The following is a 22,240-nucleotide window of genomic DNA, read 5'->3' as shown; positions in this document are numbered from 1 at the left end:
TGTAATATTATATGTAATATAGAATTAATATTAGTATATGGTATTGTTATTAGTATTATATTGTATAACATTATATTATTATCAATATTATATGTATATACAATATATTATATTATTTAAAATGATATAAAATATTATATTATAAAACTGAGTGTGGGGGCCAGGTAAATGGCCTCGGAGGGCCGCATCCGGCCCCCGGGCCATAGTTTGGGGACCCCTGCTCTAGGCTGTCCTCTTGATGTGGCCCAGAATCGCATTGGTCTTTTGAGCTGTTGCATCTCACCCCCGCCTCACTCACGGCCTACTTACAATCCAGTCAGAGCGTAGAGAAATAAACAGGCCTCATTCAAAGGAACCGCCCCCTCCTTCCCTCTCTCCCATTGGAGGAGAGAGTGATTGGCAGCGCGCTCCTTCGAAGCCGATTGGAGAAAACAAAGAGAAGGCGCCGGAAGTGACGCGTCGCCGCCGGGCCTCACTCGAGCGCCCGCCATCTTGGCTGCCCAACCCCCGGAAGGGACAGCGAAGGCGGCGGACGGAGAGAGAGGGAGGCCGAGGAGCCGGTTTCCGAGGCGCCGGGCTTCAGAAAGGAGGCGAGTCTCGGCCGAAGGGAGAGGGAGGGAGGGAGGGGCGGGCCCAAGGCACCACTCGATCCCTCCCGACAGATGGCCAGCCAGAGAAGGAAGGAGGCTGCACCAGACCCTAAGGCAGTCTCAGTTCCATAGAAGGGACCCCCAAGGGCCATCCAGTCCAACCCACGCCTTTCTGTCAGGAAGGGAAAAAAGGAAGGCACCACTCGATCCTTCCCGGCAGATGGCCAGCCAGAGAAGGAAGGAGGCTGCACCAGACCCCTAGGCAGTCTCTATTCCTTAGAAGGGACCCCCAAGGGCCATCCAGTCCAACCCACGCCTTTCTGTCAGGAAGGGAAAAAAGGAAGGCACCACTCGATCCTTCCCGGCAGATGGCCAGCCAGAGAAGGAAGGAGGCTGCACCAGACCCCTAGGCAGTCTCTATTCCTTAGAAGGGACCCCCAAGGGCCATCCAGTCCAACCCACGCCTTTCTGTCAGGAAGGAAAAAAAGGAAGGCACCACTCGATCCTTCCCGGCAGATGGCCAGCCAGAGAAGGAAGGAGGCTGCACCAGACCCTAAGGCAGTCTCAGTTCCATAGAAGGGTCCCCCAAGGGCCATCCAGTCCAACCCACACCTTTCTGTCAGGAAGGAAAAAAAGGAAGGCACCACTCGATCCTTCCCGGCAGATGGCCAGCCAGAGAAGGAAGGAGGCTGCACCAGACCCCTAGGCAGTCTCTATTCCTTAGAAGGGACCCCCAAGGGCCATCCAGTCCAACCCACGCCTTTCTGTCAGGAAGGGAAAAAAGGAAGGCACCACTCGATCCTTCCCGGCAGATGGCCAGCCAGAGAAGGAAGGAGGCTGCACCAGACCCCTAGGCAGTCTCTATTCCTTAGAAGGGACCCCCAAGGGCCATCCAGTCCAACCCACGCCTTTCTGTCAGGAAGGAAAAAAAGGAAGGCACCACTCGATCCTTCCCGACAGATGGCCAGCCAGAGAAGGAAGGAGGCTGCACCAGACCCTAAGGCAGTCTCAGTTCCATATAAGGGTCCCCCAAGGGCCATCCAGTCCAACCCACGCCTTTCTGTCGGGAAGGGAAAAAAGGAAGGCACCACTCGATCCTTCCCGACAGATGGCCAGCCAGAGAAGGAAGGAGGCTGCACCAGACCCCTAGGCAGTCTCAGTTCCATAGAAGGGACCCCCAAGGGCCATCCAGTCCAACCCACGCCTTTCTGTCAGGAAGGAAAAAAAGGAAGGCACCACTCGATCCCTCCCGACAGATGGCCAGCCAGAGAAGGAAGGAGGCTGCACCAGACCCTAAGGCAGTCTCTATTCCTTAGAAGGGACCCCCAAGGGCCATCCAGTCCAACCCACGCCTTTCTGTCAGGAAGGAAAAAAAGGAAGGCACCACTCGATCCCTCCCGACAGATGGCCAGCCAGAGAAGGAAGGAGGCTGCACCAGACCCTAAGGCAGTCTCTATTCCTTAGTAGGGACCCCCAAGGGCCATCCAGTCCAACCCACACCTTTCTGTCAAGAAGGAAAAAAAGGAAGGCACCACTCGATCCCTCCCGGCAGATGGCCAGCCAGAGAAGGAAGGAGGCTGCACCAGACCCCTAGGCAGTCTCTATTCCTTAGTAGGGACCCCCAAGGGCCATCCAGTCCAACCCACGCCTTTCTGTCAGGAAGGAAAAAAAGGAAGGCACCACTCGATCCTTCCCGGCAGATGGCCAGCCAGAGAAGGAAGGAGGCTGCACCAGACCCTAAGGCAGTCTCAGTTCCATAGAAGGGTCCCCCAAGGGCCATCCAGTCCAACCCACGCCTTTCTGTCAGGAAGGAAAAAAAGGAAGGCACCACTCGATCCCTCCCGGCAGATGGCCAGCCAGAGAAGGAAGGAGGCTGCACCAGACCCTAAGGCAGTCTCTATTCCTTAGAAGGGACCCCCAAGGGCCATCCAGTCCAACCCACGCCTTTCTGTCAGGAAGGGAAAAAAGGAAGGCACCACTCGATCCTTCCCGGCAGATGGCCAGCCAGAGAAGGAAGGAGGCTGCACCAGACCCTAAGGCAGTCTCAGTTCCATAGAAGGGTCCCCCAAGGGCCATCCAGTCCAACCCACGCCTTTCTGTCAGGAAGGAAAAAAAGGAAGGCACCACTCGATCCCTCCCGGCAGATGGCCAGCCAGAGAAGGAAGGAGGCTGCACCAGACCCTAAGGCAGTCTCTATTCCTTAGAAGGGACCCCCAAGGGCCATCCAGTCCAACCCACGCCTTTCTGTCAGGAAGGGAAAAAAGGAAGGCACCACTCGATCCCTCCCGGCAGATGGCCAGCCAGAGAAGGAAGGAGGCTGCACCAGACCCTAAGGCAGTCTCTATTCCTTAGAAGGGACCCCCAAGGGCCATCCAGTCCAACCCACACCTTTCTGTCAGGAAGGAAAAAAAGGAAGGCACCACTCGATCCTTCCCGGCAGATGGCCAGCCAGAGAAGGAAGGAGGCTGCACCAGACCCTAAGGCAGTCTCAGTTCCATAGAAGGGACCCCCAAGGGCCATCCAGTCCAACCCACGCCTTTCTGTCAGGAAGGGAAAAAAGGAAGGCACCACTCGATCCTTCCCGGCAGATGGCCAGCCAGAGAAGGAAGGAGGCTGCACCAGACCCCTAGGCAGTCTCTATTCCTTAGTAGGGACCCCCAAGGGCCATCCAGTCCAACCCACGCCTTTCTGTCAGGAAGGAAAAAAAGGAAGGCACCACTCGATCCTTCCCGGCAGATGGCCAGCCAGAGAAGGAAGGAGGCTGCACCAGACCCCTAGGCAGTCTCTATTCCTTAGAAGGGACCCCCAAGGGCCATCCAGTCCAACCCACGCCTTTCTGTCAGGAAGGAAAAAAAGGAAGGCACCACTCGATCCTTCCCGACAGATGGCCAGCCAGAGAAGGAAGGAGGCTGCACCAGACCCTAAGGCAGTCTCAGTTCCATAGAAGGGTCCCCCAAGGGCCATCCAGTCCAACCCACACCTTTCTGTCAGGAAGGAAAAAAAGGAAGGCACCACTCGATCCTTCCCGGCAGATGGCCAGCCAGAGAAGGAAGGAGGCTGCACCAGACCCTAAGGCAGTCTCAGTTCCATAGAAGGGACCCCCAAGGGCCATCCAGTCCAACCCACGCCTTTCTGTCAGGAAGGGAAAAAAGGAAGGCACCACTCGATCCTTCCCGGCAGATGGCCAGCCAGAGAAGGAAGGAGGCTGCACCAGACCCCTAGGCAGTCTCTATTCCTTAGTAGGGACCCCCAAGGGCCATCCAGTCCAACCCACGCCTTTCTGTCAGGAAGGAAAAAAAGGAAGGCACCACTCGATCCTTCCCGGCAGATGGCCAGCCAGAGAAGGAAGGAGGCTGCACCAGACCCCTAGGCAGTCTCTATTCCTTAGAAGGGTCCCCCAAGGGCCATCCAGTCCAACCCACGCCTTTCTGTCGGGAAGGGAAAAAAGGAAGGCACCACTCGATCCTTCCCGACAGATGGCCAGCCAGAGAAGGAAGGAGGCTGCACCAGACCCCTAGGCAGTCTCAGTTCCATAGAAGGGACCCCCAAGGGCCATCCAGTCCAACCCACGCCTTTCTGTCAGGAAGGAAAAAAAGGAAGGCACCACTCGATCCCTCCCGACAGATGGCCAGCCAGAGAAGGAAGGAGGCTGCACCAGACCCTAAGGCAGTCTCTATTCCTTAGAAGGGACCCCCAAGGGCCATCCAGTCCAACCCACGCCTTTCTGTCAGGAAGGAAAAAAAGGAAGGCACCACTCGATCCCTCCCGACAGATGGCCAGCCAGAGAAGGAAGGAGGCTGCACCAGACCCTAAGGCAGTCTCTATTCCTTAGTAGGGACCCCCAAGGGCCATCCAGTCCAACCCACACCTTTCTGTCAAGAAGGAAAAAAAGGAAGGCACCACTCGATCCCTCCCGGCAGATGGCCAGCCAGAGAAGGAAGGAGGCTGCACCAGACCCCTAGGCAGTCTCTATTCCTTAGTAGGGACCCCCAAGGGCCATCCAGTCCAACCCACGCCTTTCTGTCAGGAAGGAAAAAAAGGAAGGCACCACTCGATCCTTCCCGGCAGATGGCCAGCCAGAGAAGGAAGGAGGCTGCACCAGACCCTAAGGCAGTCTCAGTTCCATAGAAGGGTCCCCCAAGGGCCATCCAGTCCAACCCACGCCTTTCTGTCAGGAAGGAAAAAAAGGAAGGCACCACTCGATCCCTCCCGGCAGATGGCCAGCCAGAGAAGGAAGGAGGCTGCACCAGACCCTAAGGCAGTCTCTATTCCTTAGAAGGGACCCCCAAGGGCCATCCAGTCCAACCCACGCCTTTCTGTCAGGAAGGGAAAAAAGGAAGGCACCACTCGATCCTTCCCGGCAGATGGCCAGCCAGAGAAGGAAGGAGGCTGCACCAGACCCTAAGGCAGTCTCAGTTCCATAGAAGGGTCCCCCAAGGGCCATCCAGTCCAACCCACGCCTTTCTGTCAGGAAGGAAAAAAAGGAAGGCACCACTCGATCCCTCCCGGCAGATGGCCAGCCAGAGAAGGAAGGAGGCTGCACCAGACCCTAAGGCAGTCTCTATTCCTTAGAAGGGACCCCCAAGGGCCATCCAGTCCAACCCACGCCTTTCTGTCAGGAAGGGAAAAAAGGAAGGCACCACTCGATCCCTCCCGGCAGATGGCCAGCCAGAGAAGGAAGGAGGCTGCACCAGACCCTAAGGCAGTCTCTATTCCTTAGAAGGGACCCCCAAGGGCCATCCAGTCCAACCCACACCTTTCTGTCAGGAAGGAAAAAAAGGAAGGCACCACTCGATCCTTCCCGGCAGATGGCCAGCCAGAGAAGGAAGGAGGCTGCACCAGACCCTAAGGCAGTCTCTATTCCTTAGAAGGGACCCCCAAGGGCCATCCAGTCCAACCCACGCCTTTCTGTCAGGAAGGGAAAAAAGGAAGGCACCACTCGATCCCTCCCGGCAGATGGCCAGCCAGAGAAGGAAGGAGGCTGCACCAGACCCTAAGGCAGTCTCTATTCCTTAGAAGGGACCCCCAAGGGCCATCCAGTCCAACCCACACCTTTCTGTCAGGAAGGAAAAAAAGGAAGGCACCACTCGATCCTTCCCGGCAGATGGCCAGCCAGAGAAGGAAGGAGGCTGCACCAGACCCTAAGGCAGTCTCTATTCCTTAGAAGGGACCCCCAAGGGCCATCCAGTCCAACCCACGCCTTTCTGTCAGGAAGGGAAAAAAGGAAGGCACCACTCGATCCCTCCCGGCAGATGGCCAGCCAGAGAAGGAAGGAGGCTGCACCAGACCCTAAGGCAGTCTCTATTCCTTAGAAGGGACCCCCAAGGGCCATCCAGTCCAACCCACACCTTTCTGTCAGGAAGGAAAAAAAGGAAGGCACCACTCGATCCTTCCCGGCAGATGGCCAGCCAGAGAAGGAAGGAGGCTGCACCAGACCCCTAGGCAGTCTCTATTCCTTAGTAGGGACCCCCAAGGGCCATCCAGTCCAACCCACGCCTTTCTGTCAGGAAGGAAAAAAAGGAAGGCACCACTCGATCCTTCCCGGCAGATGGCCAGCCAGAGAAGGAAGGAGGCTGCACCAGACCCCTAGGCAGTCTCTATTCCTTAGAAGGGACCCCCAAGGGCCATCCAGTCCAACCCACGCCTTTCTGTCAGGAAGGAAAAAAAGGAAGGCACCACTCGATCCTTCCCGACAGATGGCCAGCCAGAGAAGGAAGGAGGCTGCACCAGACCCTAAGGCAGTCTCAGTTCCATAGAAGGGTCCCCCAAGGGCCATCCAGTCCAACCCACACCTTTCTGTCAGGAAGGGAAAAAAGGAAGGCACCACTCGATCCTTCCCGGCAGATGGCCAGCCAGAGAAGGAAGGAGGCTGCACCAGACCCCTAGGCAGTCTCTATTCCTTAGTAGGGACCCCCAAGGGCCATCCAGTCCAACCCACGCCTTTCTGTCAGGAAGGAAAAAAAGGAAGGCACCACTCGATCCTTCCCGGCAGATGGCCAGCCAGAGAAGGAAGGAGGCTGCACCAGACCCCTAGGCAGTCTCTATTCCTTAGAAGGGACCCCCAAGGGCCATCCAGTCCAACCCACGCCTTTCTGTCAGGAAGGAAAAAAAGGAAGGCACCACTCGATCCTTCCCGGCAGATGGCCAGCCAGAGAAGGAAGGAGGCTGCACCAGACCCTAAGGCAGTCTCAGTTCCATAGAAGGGTCCCCCAAGGGCCATCCAGTCCAACCCACGCCTTTCTGTCAGGAAGGGAAAAAAGGAAGGCACCACTCGATCCTTCCGGGCAGATGGCCAGCCAGAGAAGGAAGGAGGCTGCACCAGACCCTAAGGCAGTCTCAGTTCCATAGAAGGGACCCCCAAGGGCCATCCAGTCCAACCCACGCCTTTCTGTCAGGAAGGAAAAAAAGGAAGGCACCACTCGATCCTTCCCGACAGATGGCCAGCCAGAGAAGGAAGGAGGCTGCACCAGACCCTAAGGCAGTCTCAGTTCCATAGAAGGGACCCCCAAGGGCCATCCAGTCCAACCCACGCCTTTCTGTCAGGAAGGAAAAAAAGGAAGGCACCACTCGATCCTTCCCGACAGATGGCCAGCCAGAGAAGGAAGGAGGCTGCACCAGACCCCTAGGCAGTCTCAGTTCCATAGAAGGGACCCCCAAGGGCCATCCAGTCCAACCCACGCCTTTCTGTCAGGAAGGGAAAAAAGGAAGGCACCACTCGATCCTTCCCGGCAGATGGCCAGCCAGAGAAGGAAGGAGGCTGCACCAGACCCTAAGGCAGTCTCAGTTCCATAGAAGGGTCCCCCAAGGGCCATCCAGTCCAACCCACGCCTTTCTGTCAGGAAGGGAAAAAAGGAAGGCACCACTCGATCCTTCCGGGCAGATGGCCAGCCAGAGAAGGAAGGAGGCTGCACCAGACCCTAAGGCAGTCTCAGTTCCATAGAAGGGACCCCCAAGGGCCATCCAGTCCAACCCACGCCTTTCTGTCAGGAAGGAAAAAAAGGAAGGCACCACTCGATCCTTCCCGACAGATGGCCAGCCAGAGAAGGAAGGAGGCTGCACCAGACCCTAAGGCAGTCTCAGTTCCATAGAAGGGACCCCCAAGGGCCATCCAGTCCAACCCACGCCTTTCTGTCAGGAAGGAAAAAAAGGAAGGCACCACTCGATCCTTCCCGACAGATGGCCAGCCAGAGAAGGAAGGAGGCTGCACCAGACCCCTAGGCAGTCTCAGTTCCATAGAAGGGACCCCCAAGGGCCATCCAGTCCAACCCACGCCTTTCTGTCAGGAAGGGAAAAAAGGAAGGCACCACTCGATCCTTCCGGGCAGATGGCCAGCCAGAGAAGGAAGGAGGCTGCACCAGACCCTAAGGCAGTCTCAGTTCCATAGAAGGGTCCCCCAAGGGCCATCCAGTCCAACCCACGCCTTTCTGTCAGGAAGGAAAAAAAGGAAGGCACCACTCGATCCTTCCCGACAGATGGCCAGCCAGAGAAGGAAGGAGGCTGCACCAGACCCCTAGGCAGTCTCTATTCCTTAGTAGGGACCCCCAAGGGCCATCCAGTCCAACCCACGCCTTTCTGTCAGGAAGGGAAAAAAGGAAGGCACCACTCGATCCTTCCGGGCAGATGGCCAGCCAGAGAAGGAAGGAGGCTGCACCAGACCCTAAGGCAGTCTCAGTTCCATAGAAGGGTCCCCCAAGGGCCATCCAGTCCAACCCACGCCTTTCTGTCAGGAAGGAAAAAAAGGAAGGCACCACTCGATCCTTCCCGGCAGATGGCCAGCCAGAGAAGGAAGGAGGCTGCACCAGACCCCTAGGCAGTCTCTATTCCTTAGAAGGGTCCCCCAAGGGCCATCCAGTCCAACCCAAGTCTTTCTGTCAGGAAGGGAAAAAAAGGAAGGCACCACTCGATCCTTCCCGACAGATGGCCAGCCAGAGAAGGAAGGAGGCTGCACCAGACCCTAAAGCAGTCTCAGTTCCATAGAAGGGTCCCCCAAGGGCCATCCAGTCCAACCCACGCCTTTCTGTCGGGAAGGGAAAAAAGGAAGGCACCACTCGATCCTTCCCGGCAGATGGCCAGCCAGAGAAGGAAGGAGGCTGCACCAGACCCCTAGGCAGTCTCTATTCCTTAGAAGGGTCCCCCAAGGGCCATCCAGTCCAACCCAAGTCTTTCTGTCAGGAAGGGAAAAAAAGGAAGGCACCACCCGATCCTTCCCGGCAGATGGCCAGCCAGAGAAGGAAGGAGGCTGCACCAGACCCTAAAGCAGTCTCAGTTCCATAGAAGGGTCCCCCAAGGGCCATCCAGTCCAACCCACGCCTTTCTGTCGGGAAGGGAAAAAAGGAAGGCACCACTCGATCCTTCCCGACAGATGGCCAGCCAGAGAAGGAAGGAGGCTGCACCAGACCCCTAGGCAGTCTCTATTCCTTAGAAGGGTCCCCCAAGGGCCATCCAGTCCAACCCAAGTCTTTCTGTCAGGAAGGGAAAAAAAGGAAGGCACCACCCGATCCTTCCCGGCAGATGGCCAGCCAGAGAAGGAAGGAGGCTGCACCAGACCCTAAAGCAGTCTCAGTTCCATAGAAGGGTCCCCCAAGGGACATCCAGTCCAACCCACGCCTTTCTGTCGGGAAGGGAAAAAAGGAAGGCACCACTCGATCCTTCCCGACAGATGGCCAGCCAGAGAAGGAAGGAGGCTGCACCAGACCCTAAGGCAGTCTCTATTCCTTAGAAGGGACCCCCAAGGGCCATCCAGTCCAACCCACGCCTTTCTGTCAGGAAGGAAAAAAAGGAAGGCACCACTCGATCCTTCCCGACAGATGGCCAGCCAGAGAAGGAAGGAGGCTGCACCAGACCCTAAGGCAGTCTCTATTCCTTAGAAGGGACCCCCAAGGGCCATCCAGTCCAACCCACACCTTTCTGTCAGGAAGGAAAAAAAGGAAGGCGCCACTCGATCCCTCCCGACAGATGGCCAGCCAGAGAAGGAAGGAGGCTGCACCAGACCCTAAGGCAGTCTCAGTTCCATAGAAGGGTCCCCCAAGGGCCATCCAGTCCAACCCACGCCTTTCTGTCAGGAAGGGAAAAAAGGAAGGCACCACTCGATCCTTCCCGGCAGATGGCCAGCCAGAGAAGGAAGGAGGCTGCACCAGACCCTAAGGCAGTCTCAGTTCCATAGAAGGGTCCCCCAAGGGCCATCCAGTCCAACCCACGCCTTTCTGTCAGGAAGGGGAAAAAGGAAGGCACCACTCGATCCTTCCCGACAGATGGCCAGCCAGAGAAGGAAGGAGGCTGCACCAGACCCTAAGGCAGTCTCTGTTCCTTAGAAGGGACCCCCAAGGGCCATCCAGTCCAACCCACGCCTTTCTGTCAGGAAGGAAAAAAAGGATGGCACCACTCGATCCTTCCCGACAGATGGCCAGCCAGAGAAGGAAGGAGGCTGCACCAGACCCTAAGGCAGTCTCAGTTCCATAGAAGGGACCCCCAAGGGCCATCCAGTCCAACCCACGCCTTTCTGTCAGGAAGGAAAAAAAGGAAGGCACCACTCGATCCTTCCCGGCAGATGGCCAGCCAGAGAAGGAAGGAGGCTGCACCAGACCCTAAGGCAGTCTCAGTTCCATAGAAGGGTCCCCCAAGGGCCATCCAGTCCAACCCACGCCTTTCTGTCAGGAAGGAAAAAAAGGAAGGCACCACTCGATCCTTCCCGGCAGATGGCCAGCCAGAGAAGGAAGGAGGCTGCACCAGACCCCAAGGCAGTCTCTATTCCTTAGTAGGGACCCCCAAGGGCCATCCAGTCCAACCCACGCCTTTCTGTCAGGAAGGAAAAAAAGGAAGGCACCACTCGATCCTTCCCGACAGATGCCCAGCCAGAGAAGGAAGGAGGCTGCACCAGACCCTAAGGCAGTCTCTATTCCTTAGTAGGGACCCCCAAGGGCCATCCAGTCCAACCCACGCCTTTCTGTCAGGAAGGAAAAAAAGGAAGGCACCACTCGATCCTTCCCGACAGATGCCCAGCCAGAGAAGGAAGGAGGCTGCACCAGACCCTAAGGCAGTCTCTATTCCTTAGTAGGGACCCCCAAGGGCCATCCAGTCCAACCCACGCCTTTCTGTCAGGAAGGAAAAAAAGGAAGGCACCACTCGATCCTTCCCGACAGATGCCCAGCCAGAGAAGGAAGGAGGCTGCACCAGACCCTAAGGCAGTCTCTATTCCTTAGAAGGGACCCCCAAGGGCCATCCAGTCCAACCCACGCCTTTCTGTCAGGAAGGAAAAAAAGGAAGGCACCACTCGATCCTTCCCGACAGATGCCCAGCCAGAGAAGGAAGGAGGCTGCACCAGACCCTAAGGCAGTCTCTATTCCTTAGAAGGGACCCCCAAGGGCCATCCAGTCCAACCCACGCCTTTCTGTCAGGAAGGGAAAAAAGGAAGGCACCACTCGATCCCTCCCGACAGATGGCCAGCCAGAGAAGGAAGGAGGCTGCACCAGACCCTAAGGCAGTCTCAGTTCCATAGAAGGGACCCCCAAGGGCCATCCAGTCCAACCCACGCCTTTCTGTCAGGAAGGAAAAAAAGGAAGGCACCACTCGATCCTTCCCGGCAGATGGCCAGCCAGAGAAGGAAGGAGGCTGCACCAGACCCTAAGGCAGTCTCAGTTCCATAGAAGGGACCCCCAAGGGCCATCCAGTCCAACCCACACCTTTCTGTCAGGAAGGAAAAAAAGGAAGGCACCACTCGATCCTTCCCGACAGATGGCCAGCCAGAGAAGGAAGGAGGCTGCACCAGACCCCTAGGCAGTCTCTATTCCTTAGAAGGGTCCCCCAAGGGCCATCCAGTCCAACCCACGCCTTTCTGTCAGGAAGGAAAAAAAGGAAGGCACCACTCGATCCTTCCCGACAGATGGCCAGCCAGAGAAGGAAGGAGGCTGCACCAGACCCTAAGGCAGTCTCAGTTCCATAGAAGGGTCCCCCAAGGGCCATCCAGTCCAACCCACGCCTTTCTGTCAGGAAGGGAAAAAAGGAAGGCACCACTCGATCCTTCCCGACAGATGGCCAGCCAGAGAAGGAAGGAGGCTGCACCAGACCCTAAGGCAGTCTCAGTTCCATAGAAGGGTCCCCCAAGGGCCATCCAGTCCAACCCACGCCTTTCTGTCAGGAAGGGAAAAAAGGAAGGCACCACTCGATCCTTCCCGACAGATGGCCAGCCAGAGAAGGAAGGAGGCTGCACCAGACCCTAAGGCAGTCTCTATTCCTTAGAAGGGTCCCCCAAGGGCCATCCAGTCCAACCCACGCCTTTCTGTCAGGAAGGAAAAAAAGGAAGGCACCACTCGATCCTTCCCGACAGATGGCCAGCCAGAGAAGGAAGGAGGCTGCACCAGACCCTAAGGCAGTCTCAGTTCCATAGAAGGGTCCCCCAAGGGCCATCCAGTCCAACCCACGCCTTTCTGTCAGGAAGGGAAAAAAGGAAGGCACCACTCGATCCTTCCCGACAGATGGCCAGCCAGAGAAGGAAGGAGGCTGCACCAGACCCTAAGGCAGTCTCAGTTCCATAGAAGGGTCCCCCAAGGGCCATCCAGTCCAACCCACGCCTTTCTGTCAGGAAGGAAAAAAAGGAAGGCACCACTCGATCCTTCCCGACAGATGGCCAGCCAGAGAAGGAAGGAGGCTGCACCAGACCCTAAGGCAGTCTCAGTTCCATAGAAGGGACCCCCAAGGGCCATCCAGTCCAACCCACGCCTTTCTGTCAGGAAGGAAAAAAAGGAAGGCACCACTCGATCCTTCCCGGCAGATGACCAGCCAGAGAAGGAAGGAGGCTGCACCAGACCCTAAGGCAGTCTCAGTTCCATAGAAGGGTCCCCCAAGGGCCATCCAGTCCAACCCACGCCTTTCTGTCAGGAAGGAAAAAAAGGAAGGCACCACTCGATCCTTCCCGACAGATGGCCAGCCAGAGAAGGAAGGAGGCTGCACCAGACCCTAAGGCAGTCTCAGTTCCATAGAAGGGACCCCCAAGGGCCATCCAGTCCAACCCACGCCTTTCTGTCAGGAAGGGAAAAAAGGAAGGCACCACTCGATCCCTCCCGACAGATGGCCAGCCAGAGAAGGAAGGAGGCTGCACCAGACCCTAAGGCAGTCTCAGTTCCATAGAAGGGACCCCCAAGGGCCATCCAGTCCAACCCACGCCTTTCTGTCAGGAAGGAAAAAAAGGAAGGCACCACTCGATCCTTCCCGGCAGATGGCCAGCCAGAGAAGGAAGGAGGCTGCACCAGACCCTAAGGCAGTCTCAGTTCCATAGAAGGGACCCCCAAGGGCCATCCAGTCCAACCCACGCCTTTCTGTCAGGAAGGGAAAAAAGGAAGGCACCACTCGATCCTTCCCGACAGATGGCCAGCCAGAGAAGGAAGGAGGCTGCACCAGACCCTAAGGCAGTCTCAGTTCCATAGAAGGGACCCCCAAGGGCCATCCAGTCCAACCCACGCCTTTCTGTCAGGAAGGGAAAAAAGGAAGGCACCACTCGATCCTTCCCGACAGATGGCCAGCCAGAGAAGGAAGGAGGCTGCACCAGACCCTAAGGCAGTCTCAGTTCCATAGAAGGGACCCCCAAGGGCCATCCAGTCCAACCCACACCATTCTGTCAGGAAGGAAAAAAAGGAAGGCACCACTCGATCCTTCCCGACAGATGGCCAGCCAGAGAAGGAAGGAGGCTGCACCAGACCCCTAGGCAGTCTCTATTCATTAGTAGGGACCCCCAAGGGCCATCCAGTCCAACCCACGCCTTTCTGTCAGGAAGGAAAAAAAGGAAGGCACCACTCGATCCTTCCCGACAGATGGCCAGCCAGAGAAGGAAGGAGGCTGCACCAGACCCCTAGGCAGTCTCTATTCCTTAGTAGGGACCCCCAAGGGCCATCCAGTCCAATCCACACCTTTCTGTCAGGAAGGAAAAAAAGGAAGGCACCACTCGATCCTTCCCGACAGATGGCCAGCCAGAGAAGGAAGGAGGCTGCACCAGACCCCTAGGCAGTCTCTATTCCTTAGAAGGGTCCCCCAAGGGCCATCCAGTCCAACCCACGCCTTTCTGTCAGGAAGGAAAAAAAGGAAGGCACCACTCGATCCTTCCCGACAGATGGCCAGCCAGAGAAGGAAGTAGGCTGCACCAGACCCTAAGGCAGTCTCTATTCCTTAGAAGGGACCCCCAAGGGCCATCCAGTCCAACCCACGCCTTTCTGTCAGGAAGGAAAAAAAGGAAGGCACCACTCGATCCTTCCCGACAGATGGCCAGCCAGAGAAGGAAGGAGGCTGCACCAGACCCTAAGGCAGTCTCTATTCCTTAGAAGGGACCCCCAAGGGCCATCCAGTCCAACCCACGCCTTTCTGTCAGGAAGGAAAAAAAGGAAGGCACCACTCGATCCTTCCCGACAGATGGCCAGCCAGAGAAGGAAGGAGGCTGCACCAGACCCTAAGGCAGTCTCTATTCCTTAGAAGGGACCCCCAAGGGCCATCCAGTCCAACCCACGCCTTTCTGTCAGGAAGGAAAAAAAGGAAGGCACCACTCGATCCTTCCCGACAGATGGCCAGCCAGAGAAGGAAGGAGGCTGCACCAGACCCCAAGGCAGTCTCTATTCCTTAGTAGGGACCCCCAAGGGCCATCCAGTCCAACCCACGCCTTTCTGTCAGGAAGGAAAAAAAGGAAGGCACCACTCGATCCTTCCCGACAGATGGCCAGCCAGAGAAGGAAGGAGGCTGCACCAGACCCCTAGGCAGTCTCAGTTCCATAGAAGGGACCCCCAAGGGCCATCCAGTCCAACCCACGCCTTTCTGTCAGAAAGGGAAAAAAGGAAGGCACCACTCGATCCTTCCCGACAGATGGCCAGCCAGAGAAGGAAGGAGGCTGCACCAGACCCTAAGGCAGTCTCAGTTCCATAGAAGGGACCCCCAAGGGCCATCCAGTCCAACCCACGCCTTTCTGTCAGAAAGGGAAAAAAGGAAGGCACCACTCGATCCTTCCCGACAGATGGCCAGCCAGAGAAGGAAGGAGGCTGCACCAGACCCTAAGGCAGTCTCAGTTCCATAGAAGGGTCCCCCAAGGGCCATCCAGTCCAACCCACGCCTTTCTGTCAGGAAGGGAAAAAAGGAAGGCACCACTCGATCCTTCCCGACAGATGGCCAGCCAGAGAAGGAAGGAGGCTGCACCAGACCCTAAGGCAGTCTCTATTCCTTAGAAGGGACCCCCAAGGGCCATCCAGTCCAACCCACGCCTTTCTGTCAGGAAGGAAAAAAAGGAAGGCACCACTCGATCCTTCCCGACAGATGGCCAGCCAGAGAAGGAAGGAGGCTGCACCAGACCCTAAGGCAGTCTCAGTTCCATAGAAGGGACCCCCAAGGGCCATCCAGTCCAACCCACGCCTTTCTGTCAGGAAGGAAAAAAAGGAAGGCACCACTCGATCCTTCCCGACAGATGGCCAGCCAGAGAAGGAAGGAGGCTGCACCAGACCCTAAGGCAGTCTCTGTTCGATAGAAGGGTCCCCCAAGGGCCATCCAGTCCAACCCACACCTTTCTGTCAGGAAGGAAAAAAAGGAAGGCACCACTCGATCCTTCCCGGCAGATGGCCAGCCAGAGAAGGAAGGAGGCTGCACCAGACCCTAAGGCAGTCTCAGTTCCATAGAAGGGTCCCCCAAGGGCCATCCAGTCCAACCCACACCTTTCTGTCAGGAAGGAAAAAAAGGAAGGCACCACTCGATCCTTCCCGACAGATGGCCAGCCAGAGAAGGAAGGAGGCTGCACCAGACCCTAAGGCAGTCTCAGTTCCATAGAAGGGACCCCCAAGGGCCATCCAGTCCAACCCACGCCTTTCTGTCAGGAAGGGAAAAAAGGAAGGCACCACTCGATCCTTCCCGACAGATGGCCAGCCAGAGAAGGAAGGAGGCTGCACCAGACCCTAAGGCAGTCTCTATTCCTTAGAAGGGACCCCCAAGGGCCATCCAGTCCAACCCACGCCTTTCTGTCAGGAAGGAAAAAAAGGAAGGCACCACTCGATCCTTCCCGGCAGATGGCCAGCCAGAGAAGGAAGGAGGCTGCACCAGACCCTAAGGCAGTCTCTATTCCTTAGAAGGGACCCCCAAGGGCCATCCAGTCCAACCCACACCTTTCTGTCAGGAAGGAAAAAAAGGAAGGCACCACTCGATCCTTCCCGACAGATGGCCAGCCAGAGAAGGAAGGAGGCTGCACCAGACCCTAAGGCAGTCTCAGTTCCATAGAAGGGACCCCCAAGGGCCATCCAGTCCAACCCACGCCTTTCTGTCAGGAAGGGAAAAAAGGAAGGCACCACTCGATCCTTCCCGACAGATGGCCAGCCAGAGAAGGAAGGAGGCTGCACCAGACCCTAAGGCAGTCTCTATTCCTTAGAAGGGACCCCCAAGGGCCATCCAGTCCAACCCACGCCTTTCTGTCAGGAAGGAAAAAAAGGAAGGCACCACTCGATCCTTCCCGGCAGATGGCCAGCCAGAGAAGGAAGGAGGCTGCACCAGACCCTAAGGCAGTCTCAGTTCCATAGAAGGGACCCCCAAGGGCCATCCAGTCCAACCCACGCCTTTCTGTCAGGAAGGAAAAAAAGGAAGGCACCACTCGATCCTTCCCGGCAGATGGCCAGCCAGAGAAGGAAGGAGGCTGCACCAGACCCTAAGGCAGTCTCAGTTCCATAGAAGGGACCCCCAAGGGCCATCCAGTCCAACCCACACCTTTCTGTCAGGAAGGAAAAAAAGGAAGGCACCACTCGATCCTTCCCGACAGATGGCCAGCCAGAGAAGGAAGGAGGCTGCACCAGACCCCTAGGCAGTCTCTATTCCTTAGAAGGGTCCCCCAAGGGCCATCCAGTCCAACCCACGCCTTTCTGTCAGGAAGGAAAAAAAGGAAGGCACCACTCGATCCTTCCCGACAGATGGCCAGCCAGAGAAGGAAGGAGGCTGCACCAGACCCTAAGGCAGTCTCTATTCCTTAGAAGGGACCCCCAAGGGCCATCCAGTCCAACCCACGCCTTTCTGTCAGGAAGGAAAAAAAGGAAGGCACCACTCGATCCCTCCCGACAGATGGCCAGCCAGAGAAGGAAGGAGGCTGCACCAGACCCTAAGGCAGTCTCAGTTCCATAGAAGGGACCCCCAAGGGCCATCCAGTCCAACCCACGCCTTTCTGTCAGGAAGGAAAAAAAGGAAGGCACCACTCGATCCTTCCCGACAGATGGCCAGCCAGAGAAGGAAGGAGGCTGCACCAGACCCTAAGGCAGTCTCTATTCCTTAGAAGGGACCCCCAAGGGCCATCCAGTCCAACCCACGCCTTTCTGTCAGGAAGGAAAAAAAGGAAGGCACCACTCGATCCTTCCCGGCAGATGACCAGCCAGAGAAGGAAGGAGGCTGCACCAGACCCTAAGGCAGTCTCAGTTCCATAGAAGGGTCCCCCAAGGGCCATCCAGTCCAACCCACGCCTTTCTGTCAGGAAGGGAAAAAAGGAAGGCACCACTCGATCCCTCCCGACAGATGGCCAGCCAGAGAAGGAAGGAGGCTGCACCAGACCCCTAGGCAGTCTCAGTTCCATAGAAGGGTCCCCCAAGGGCCATCCAGTCCAACCCACGCCTTTCTGTCAGGAAGGAAAAAAAGGAAGGCACCACTCGATCCTTCCCGGCAGATGGCCAGCCAGAGAAGGAAGGAGGCTGCACCAGACCCTAAGGCAGTCTCAGTTCCATAGAAGGGTCCCCCAAGGGCCATCCAGTCCAACCCAAGCCTTTCTGTCAGGAAGGAAAAAAAGGAAGGCACCACTCGATCCCTCCCGACATATGGCCAGCCAGAGAAGGAAGGAGGCTGCACCAGACCCCTAGGCAGTCTCTATTCCTTAGAAGGGACCCCCAAGGGCCATCCAGTCCAACCCACGCCTTTCTGTCAGGAAGGAAAAAAAGGAAGGCACCACTCGATCCTTCCCGGCAGATGACCAGCCAGAGAAGGAAGGAGGCTGCACCAGACCCTAAGGCAGTCTCAGTTCCATAGAAGGGTCCCCCAAGGGCCATCCAGTCCAACCCACGCCTTTCTGTCAGGAAGGAAAAAAAGGAAGGCACCACTCGATCCCTCCCGACAGATGGCCAGCCAGAGAAGGAAGGAGGCTGCACCAGACCCTAAGGCAGTCTCAGTTCCATAGAAGGGACCCCCAAGGGCCATCCAGTCCAACCCACGCCTTTCTGTCAGGAAGGAAAAAAAGGAAGGCACCACTCGATCCTTCCCGACAGATGGCCAGCCAGAGAAGGAAGGAGGCTGCACCAGACCCTAAGGCAGTCTCAGTTCCATAGAAGGGACCCCCAAGGGCCATCCAGTCCAACCCACGCCTTTCTGTCAGGAAGGAAAAAAAGGAAGGCACCACTCGATCCTTCCCGACAGATGGCCAGCCAGAGAAGGAAGGAGGCTGCACCAGACCCCTAGGCAGTCTCTATTCCTTAGAAGGGACCCCCAAGGGCCATCCAGTCCAACCCACGCCTTTCTGTCAGGAAGGAAAAAAAGGAAGGCACCACTCGATCCTTCCCGACAGATGGCCAGCCAGAGAAGGAAGGAGGCTGCACCAGACCCTAAGGCAGTCTCTATTCCTTAGAAGGGACCCCCAAGGGCCATCCAGTCCAACCCACGCCTTTCTGTCAGGAAGGAAAAAAAGGAAGGCACCACTCGATCCTTCCCGACAGATGGCCAGCCAGAGAAGGAAGGAGGCTGCACCAGACCCTAAGGCAGTCTCAGTTCCATAGAAGGGACCCCCAAGGGCCATCCAGTCCAACCCACGCCTTTCTGTCAGGAAGGAAAAAAAGGAAGGCACCACTCGATCCTTCCCGACAGATGGCCAGCCAGAGAAGGAAGGAGGCTGCACCAGACCCCTAGGCAGTCTCTATTCCTTAGAAGGGACCCCCAAGGGCCATCCAGTCCAACCCACGCCTTTCTGTCAGGAAGGGAAAAAAGGAAGGCACCACTCGATCCTTCCTGGCAGATGGCCAGCCAGAGAAGGAAGGAGGCTGCACCAGACCCCTAGGCAGTCTCTATTCCTTAGAAGGGACCCCCAAGGGCCATCCAGTCCAACCCACGCCTTTCTGTCGGGAAGGAAAAAAAGGAAGGCACCACTCGATCCTTCCTGGCAGATGGCCAGCCAGAGAAGGAAGGAGGCTGCACCAGACCCCTAGGCAGTCTCTATTCCTTAGAAGGGACCCCCAAGGGCCATCCAGTCCAACCCACGCCTTTCTGTCGGGAAGGAAAAAAAGGAAGGCACCACTCGATCCTTCCTGGCAGATGGCCAGCCAGAGAAGGAAGGAGGCTGCACCAGACCCCTAGGCAGTCTCTATTCCTTAGAAGGGACCCCCAAGGGCCATCCAGTCCAACCCACGCCTTTCTGTCAGGAAGGGAAAAAAGGAAGGCACCACTCGATCCTTCCTGGCAGATGGCCAGCCAGAGAAGGAAGGAGGCTGCACCAGACCCCTAGGCAGTCTCTATTCCTTAGAAGGGACCCCCAAGGGCCATCCAGTCCAACCCACGCCTTTCTGTCGGGAAGGAAAAAAAGGAAGGCACCACTCGATCCTTCCCGACAGATGGCCAGCCAGAGAAGGAAGGAGGCTGCACCAGACCCCTAGGCAGTCTCTATTCCTTAGAAGGGACCCCCAAGGGCCATCCAGTCCAACCCACGCCTTTCTGTCAGGAAGGGAAAAAAGGAAGGCACCACTCGATCCTTCCTGGCAGATGGCCAGCCAGAGAAGGAAGGAGGCTGCACCAGACCCCTAGGCAGTCTCTATTCCTTAGAAGGGACCCCCAAGGGCCATCCAGTCCAACCCACGCCTTTCTGTCGGGAAGGAAAAAAAGGAAGGCACCACTCGATCCTTCCTGGCAGATGGCCAGCCAGAGAAGGAAGGAGGCTGCACCAGACCCCTAGGCAGTCTCTATTCCTTAGAAGGGACCCCCAAGGGCCATCCAGTCCAACCCACGCCTTTCTGTCGGGAAGGAAAAAAAGGAAGGCACCACTCGATCCTTCCCGGCAGATGGCCAGCCAGAGAAGGAAGGAGGCTGCACCAGACCCCTAGGCAGTCTCTATTCCTTAGAAGGGTCCCCCAAGGGCCATCCAGTCCAACCCACGCCTTTCTGTCAGGAAGGAAAAAAAGGAAGGCACCACTCGATCCTTCCCGGCAGATGACCAGCCAGAGAAGGAAGGAGGCTGCACCAGACCCTAAGGCAGTCTCAGTTCCATAGAAGGGTCCCCCAAGGGCCATCCAGTCCAACCCACGCCTTTCTGTCAGGAAGGAAAAAAAGGAAGGCACCACTCGATCCTTCCCGACAGATGGCCAGCCAGAGAAGGAAGGAGGCTGCACCAGACCCTAAGGCAGTCTCAGTTCCATAGAAGGGTCCCCCAAGGGCCATCCAGTCCAACCCACGCCTTTCTGTCAGGAAGGAAAAAAAGGAAGGCACCACTCGATCCTTCCCGGCAGATGACCAGCCAGAGAAGGAAGGAGGCTGCACCAGACCCTAAGGCAGTCTCAGTTCCATAGAAGGGTCCCCCAAGGGCCATCCAGTCCAACCCACGCCTTTCTGTCGGGAAGGAAAAAAAGGAAGGCACCACTCGATCCTTCCCGGCAGATGGCCAGCCAGAGAAGGAAGGAGGCTGCACCAGACCCCTAGGCAGTCTCTATTCCTTAGAAGGGACCCCCAAGGGCCATCCAGTCCAACCCACGCCTTTCTGTCGGGAAGGAAAAAAAGGAAGGCACCACTCGATCCTTCCTGGCAGATGGCCAGCCAGAGAAGGAAGGAGGCTGCACCAGACCCCTAGGCAGTCTCTATTCCTTAGAAGGGACCCCCAAGGGCCATCCAGTCCAACCCACGCCTTTCTGTCGGGAAGGAAAAAAAGGAAGGCACCACTCGATCCTTCCCGGCAGATGGCCAGCCAGAGAAGGAAGGAGGCTGCACCAGACCCCTAGGCAGTCTCTATTCCTTAGAAGGGTCCCCCAAGGGCCATCCAGTCCAACCCACGCCTTTCTGTCAGGAAGGAAAAAAAGGAAGGCACCACTCGATCCTTCCCGGCAGATGACCAGCCAGAGAAGGAAGGAGGCTGCACCAGACCCTAAGGCAGTCTCAGTTCCATAGAAGGGTCCCCCAAGGGCCATCCAGTCCAACCCACGCCTTTCTGTCAGGAAGGAAAAAAAGGAAGGCACCACTCGATCCTTCCCGGCAGATGACCAGCCAGAGAAGGAAGGAGGCTGCACCAGACCCTAAGGCAGTCTCAGTTCCATAGAAGGGTCCCCCAAGGGCCATCCAGTCCAACCCAAGCCTTTCTGTCAGGAAGGAAAAAAAGGAAGGCACCACTCGATCCCTCCCGACATATGGCCAGCCAGAGAAGGAAGGAGGCTGCACCAGACCCCTAGGCAGTCTCTATTCCTTAGAAGGGACCCCCAAGGGCCATCCAGTCCAACCCACGCCTTTCTGTCAGGAAGGAAAAAAAGGAAGGCACCACTCGATCCTTCCCGGCAGATGACCAGCCAGAGAAGGAAGGAGGCTGCACCAGACCCTAAGGCAGTCTCAGTTCCATAGAAGGGTCCCCCAAGGGCCATCCAGTCCAACCCACGCCTTTCTGTCAGGAAGGAAAAAAAGGAAGGCACCACTCGATCCTTCCCGACAGATGGCCAGCCAGAGAAGGAAGGAGGCTGCACCAGACCCTAAGGCAGTCTCTATTCCTTAGAAGGGACCCCCAAGGGCCATCCAGTCCAACCCACGCCTTTCTGTCAGGAAGGAAAAAAAGGAAGGCACCACTCGATCCTTCCCGACAGATGGCCAGCCAGAGAAGGAAGGAGGCTGCACCAGACCCTAAGGCAGTCTCAGTTCCATAGAAGGGACCCCCAAGGGCCATCCAGTCCAACCCACGCCTTTCTGTCAGGAAGGAAAAAAAGGAAGGCACCACTCGATCCTTCCCGACAGATGGCCAGCCAGAGAAGGAAGGAGGCTGCACCAGACCCCTAGGCAGTCTCTATTCCTTAGAAGGGACCCCCAAGGGCCATCCAGTCCAACCCACGCCTTTCTGTCAGGAAGGAAAAAAAGGAAGGCACCACTCGATCCTTCCTGGCAGATGGCCAGCCAGAGAAGGAAGGAGGCTGCACCAGACCCCTAGGCAGTCTCTATTCCTTAGAAGGGACCCCCAAGGGCCATCCAGTCCAACCCACGCCTTTCTGTCGGGAAGGAAAAAAAGGAAGGCACCACTCGATCCTTCCCGGCAGATGGCCAGCCAGAGAAGGAAGGAGGCTGCACCAGACCCCTAGGCAGTCTCTATTCCTTAGAAGGGTCCCCCAAGGGCCATCCAGTCCAACCCACGCCTTTCTGTCAGGAAGGAAAAAAAGGAAGGCACCACTCGATCCTTCCCGACAGATGGCCAGCCAGAGAAGGAAGGAGGCTGCACCAGACCCCAAGGCAGTCTCAGTTCCATAGAAGGGACCCCCAAGGGCCATCCAGTCCAACCCACGCCTTTCTGTCAGGAAGGAAAAAAAGGAAGGCACCACTCGATCCTTCCCGGCAGATGGCCAGCCAGAGAAGGAAGGAGGCTGCACCAGACCCTAAGGCAGTCTCTATTCCTTAGAAGGGACCCCCAAGGGCCATCCAGTCCAACCCACACCTTTCTGTCAGGAAGGAAA

The 22,240-nt window shown here is 56.9% G+C and overlaps 1 protein-coding gene across 1 annotated transcript in view; it reads left to right on the top strand.

Annotated features, from left to right (window-relative positions):
- Window positions 1-476: 476 nt before the first annotated feature.
- The window catches only part of gtf3c2 (general transcription factor IIIC subunit 2), a 75,047-nt gene continuing 53,283 nt past the window's right edge, over window positions 477-22,240 (top strand). The window contains exon 1 of the mRNA XM_062966672.1: window positions 477-590. The gene's annotated coding sequence lies outside the window, so the exon portion shown is untranslated. The remainder of the gene's footprint in view (window positions 591-22,240) is intronic.

Source organism: Anolis carolinensis, unplaced genomic scaffold (genome assembly GCF_035594765.1).
Source record: "Anolis carolinensis isolate JA03-04 unplaced genomic scaffold, rAnoCar3.1.pri scaffold_27, whole genome shotgun sequence".
In the NCBI taxonomy this organism is placed as follows: domain Eukaryota; kingdom Metazoa; phylum Chordata; class Lepidosauria; order Squamata; family Dactyloidae; genus Anolis; species Anolis carolinensis.
Note: the sequence above shows the minus strand (reverse complement) of the source record. Positions and strands in the feature narration are given on the sequence as shown.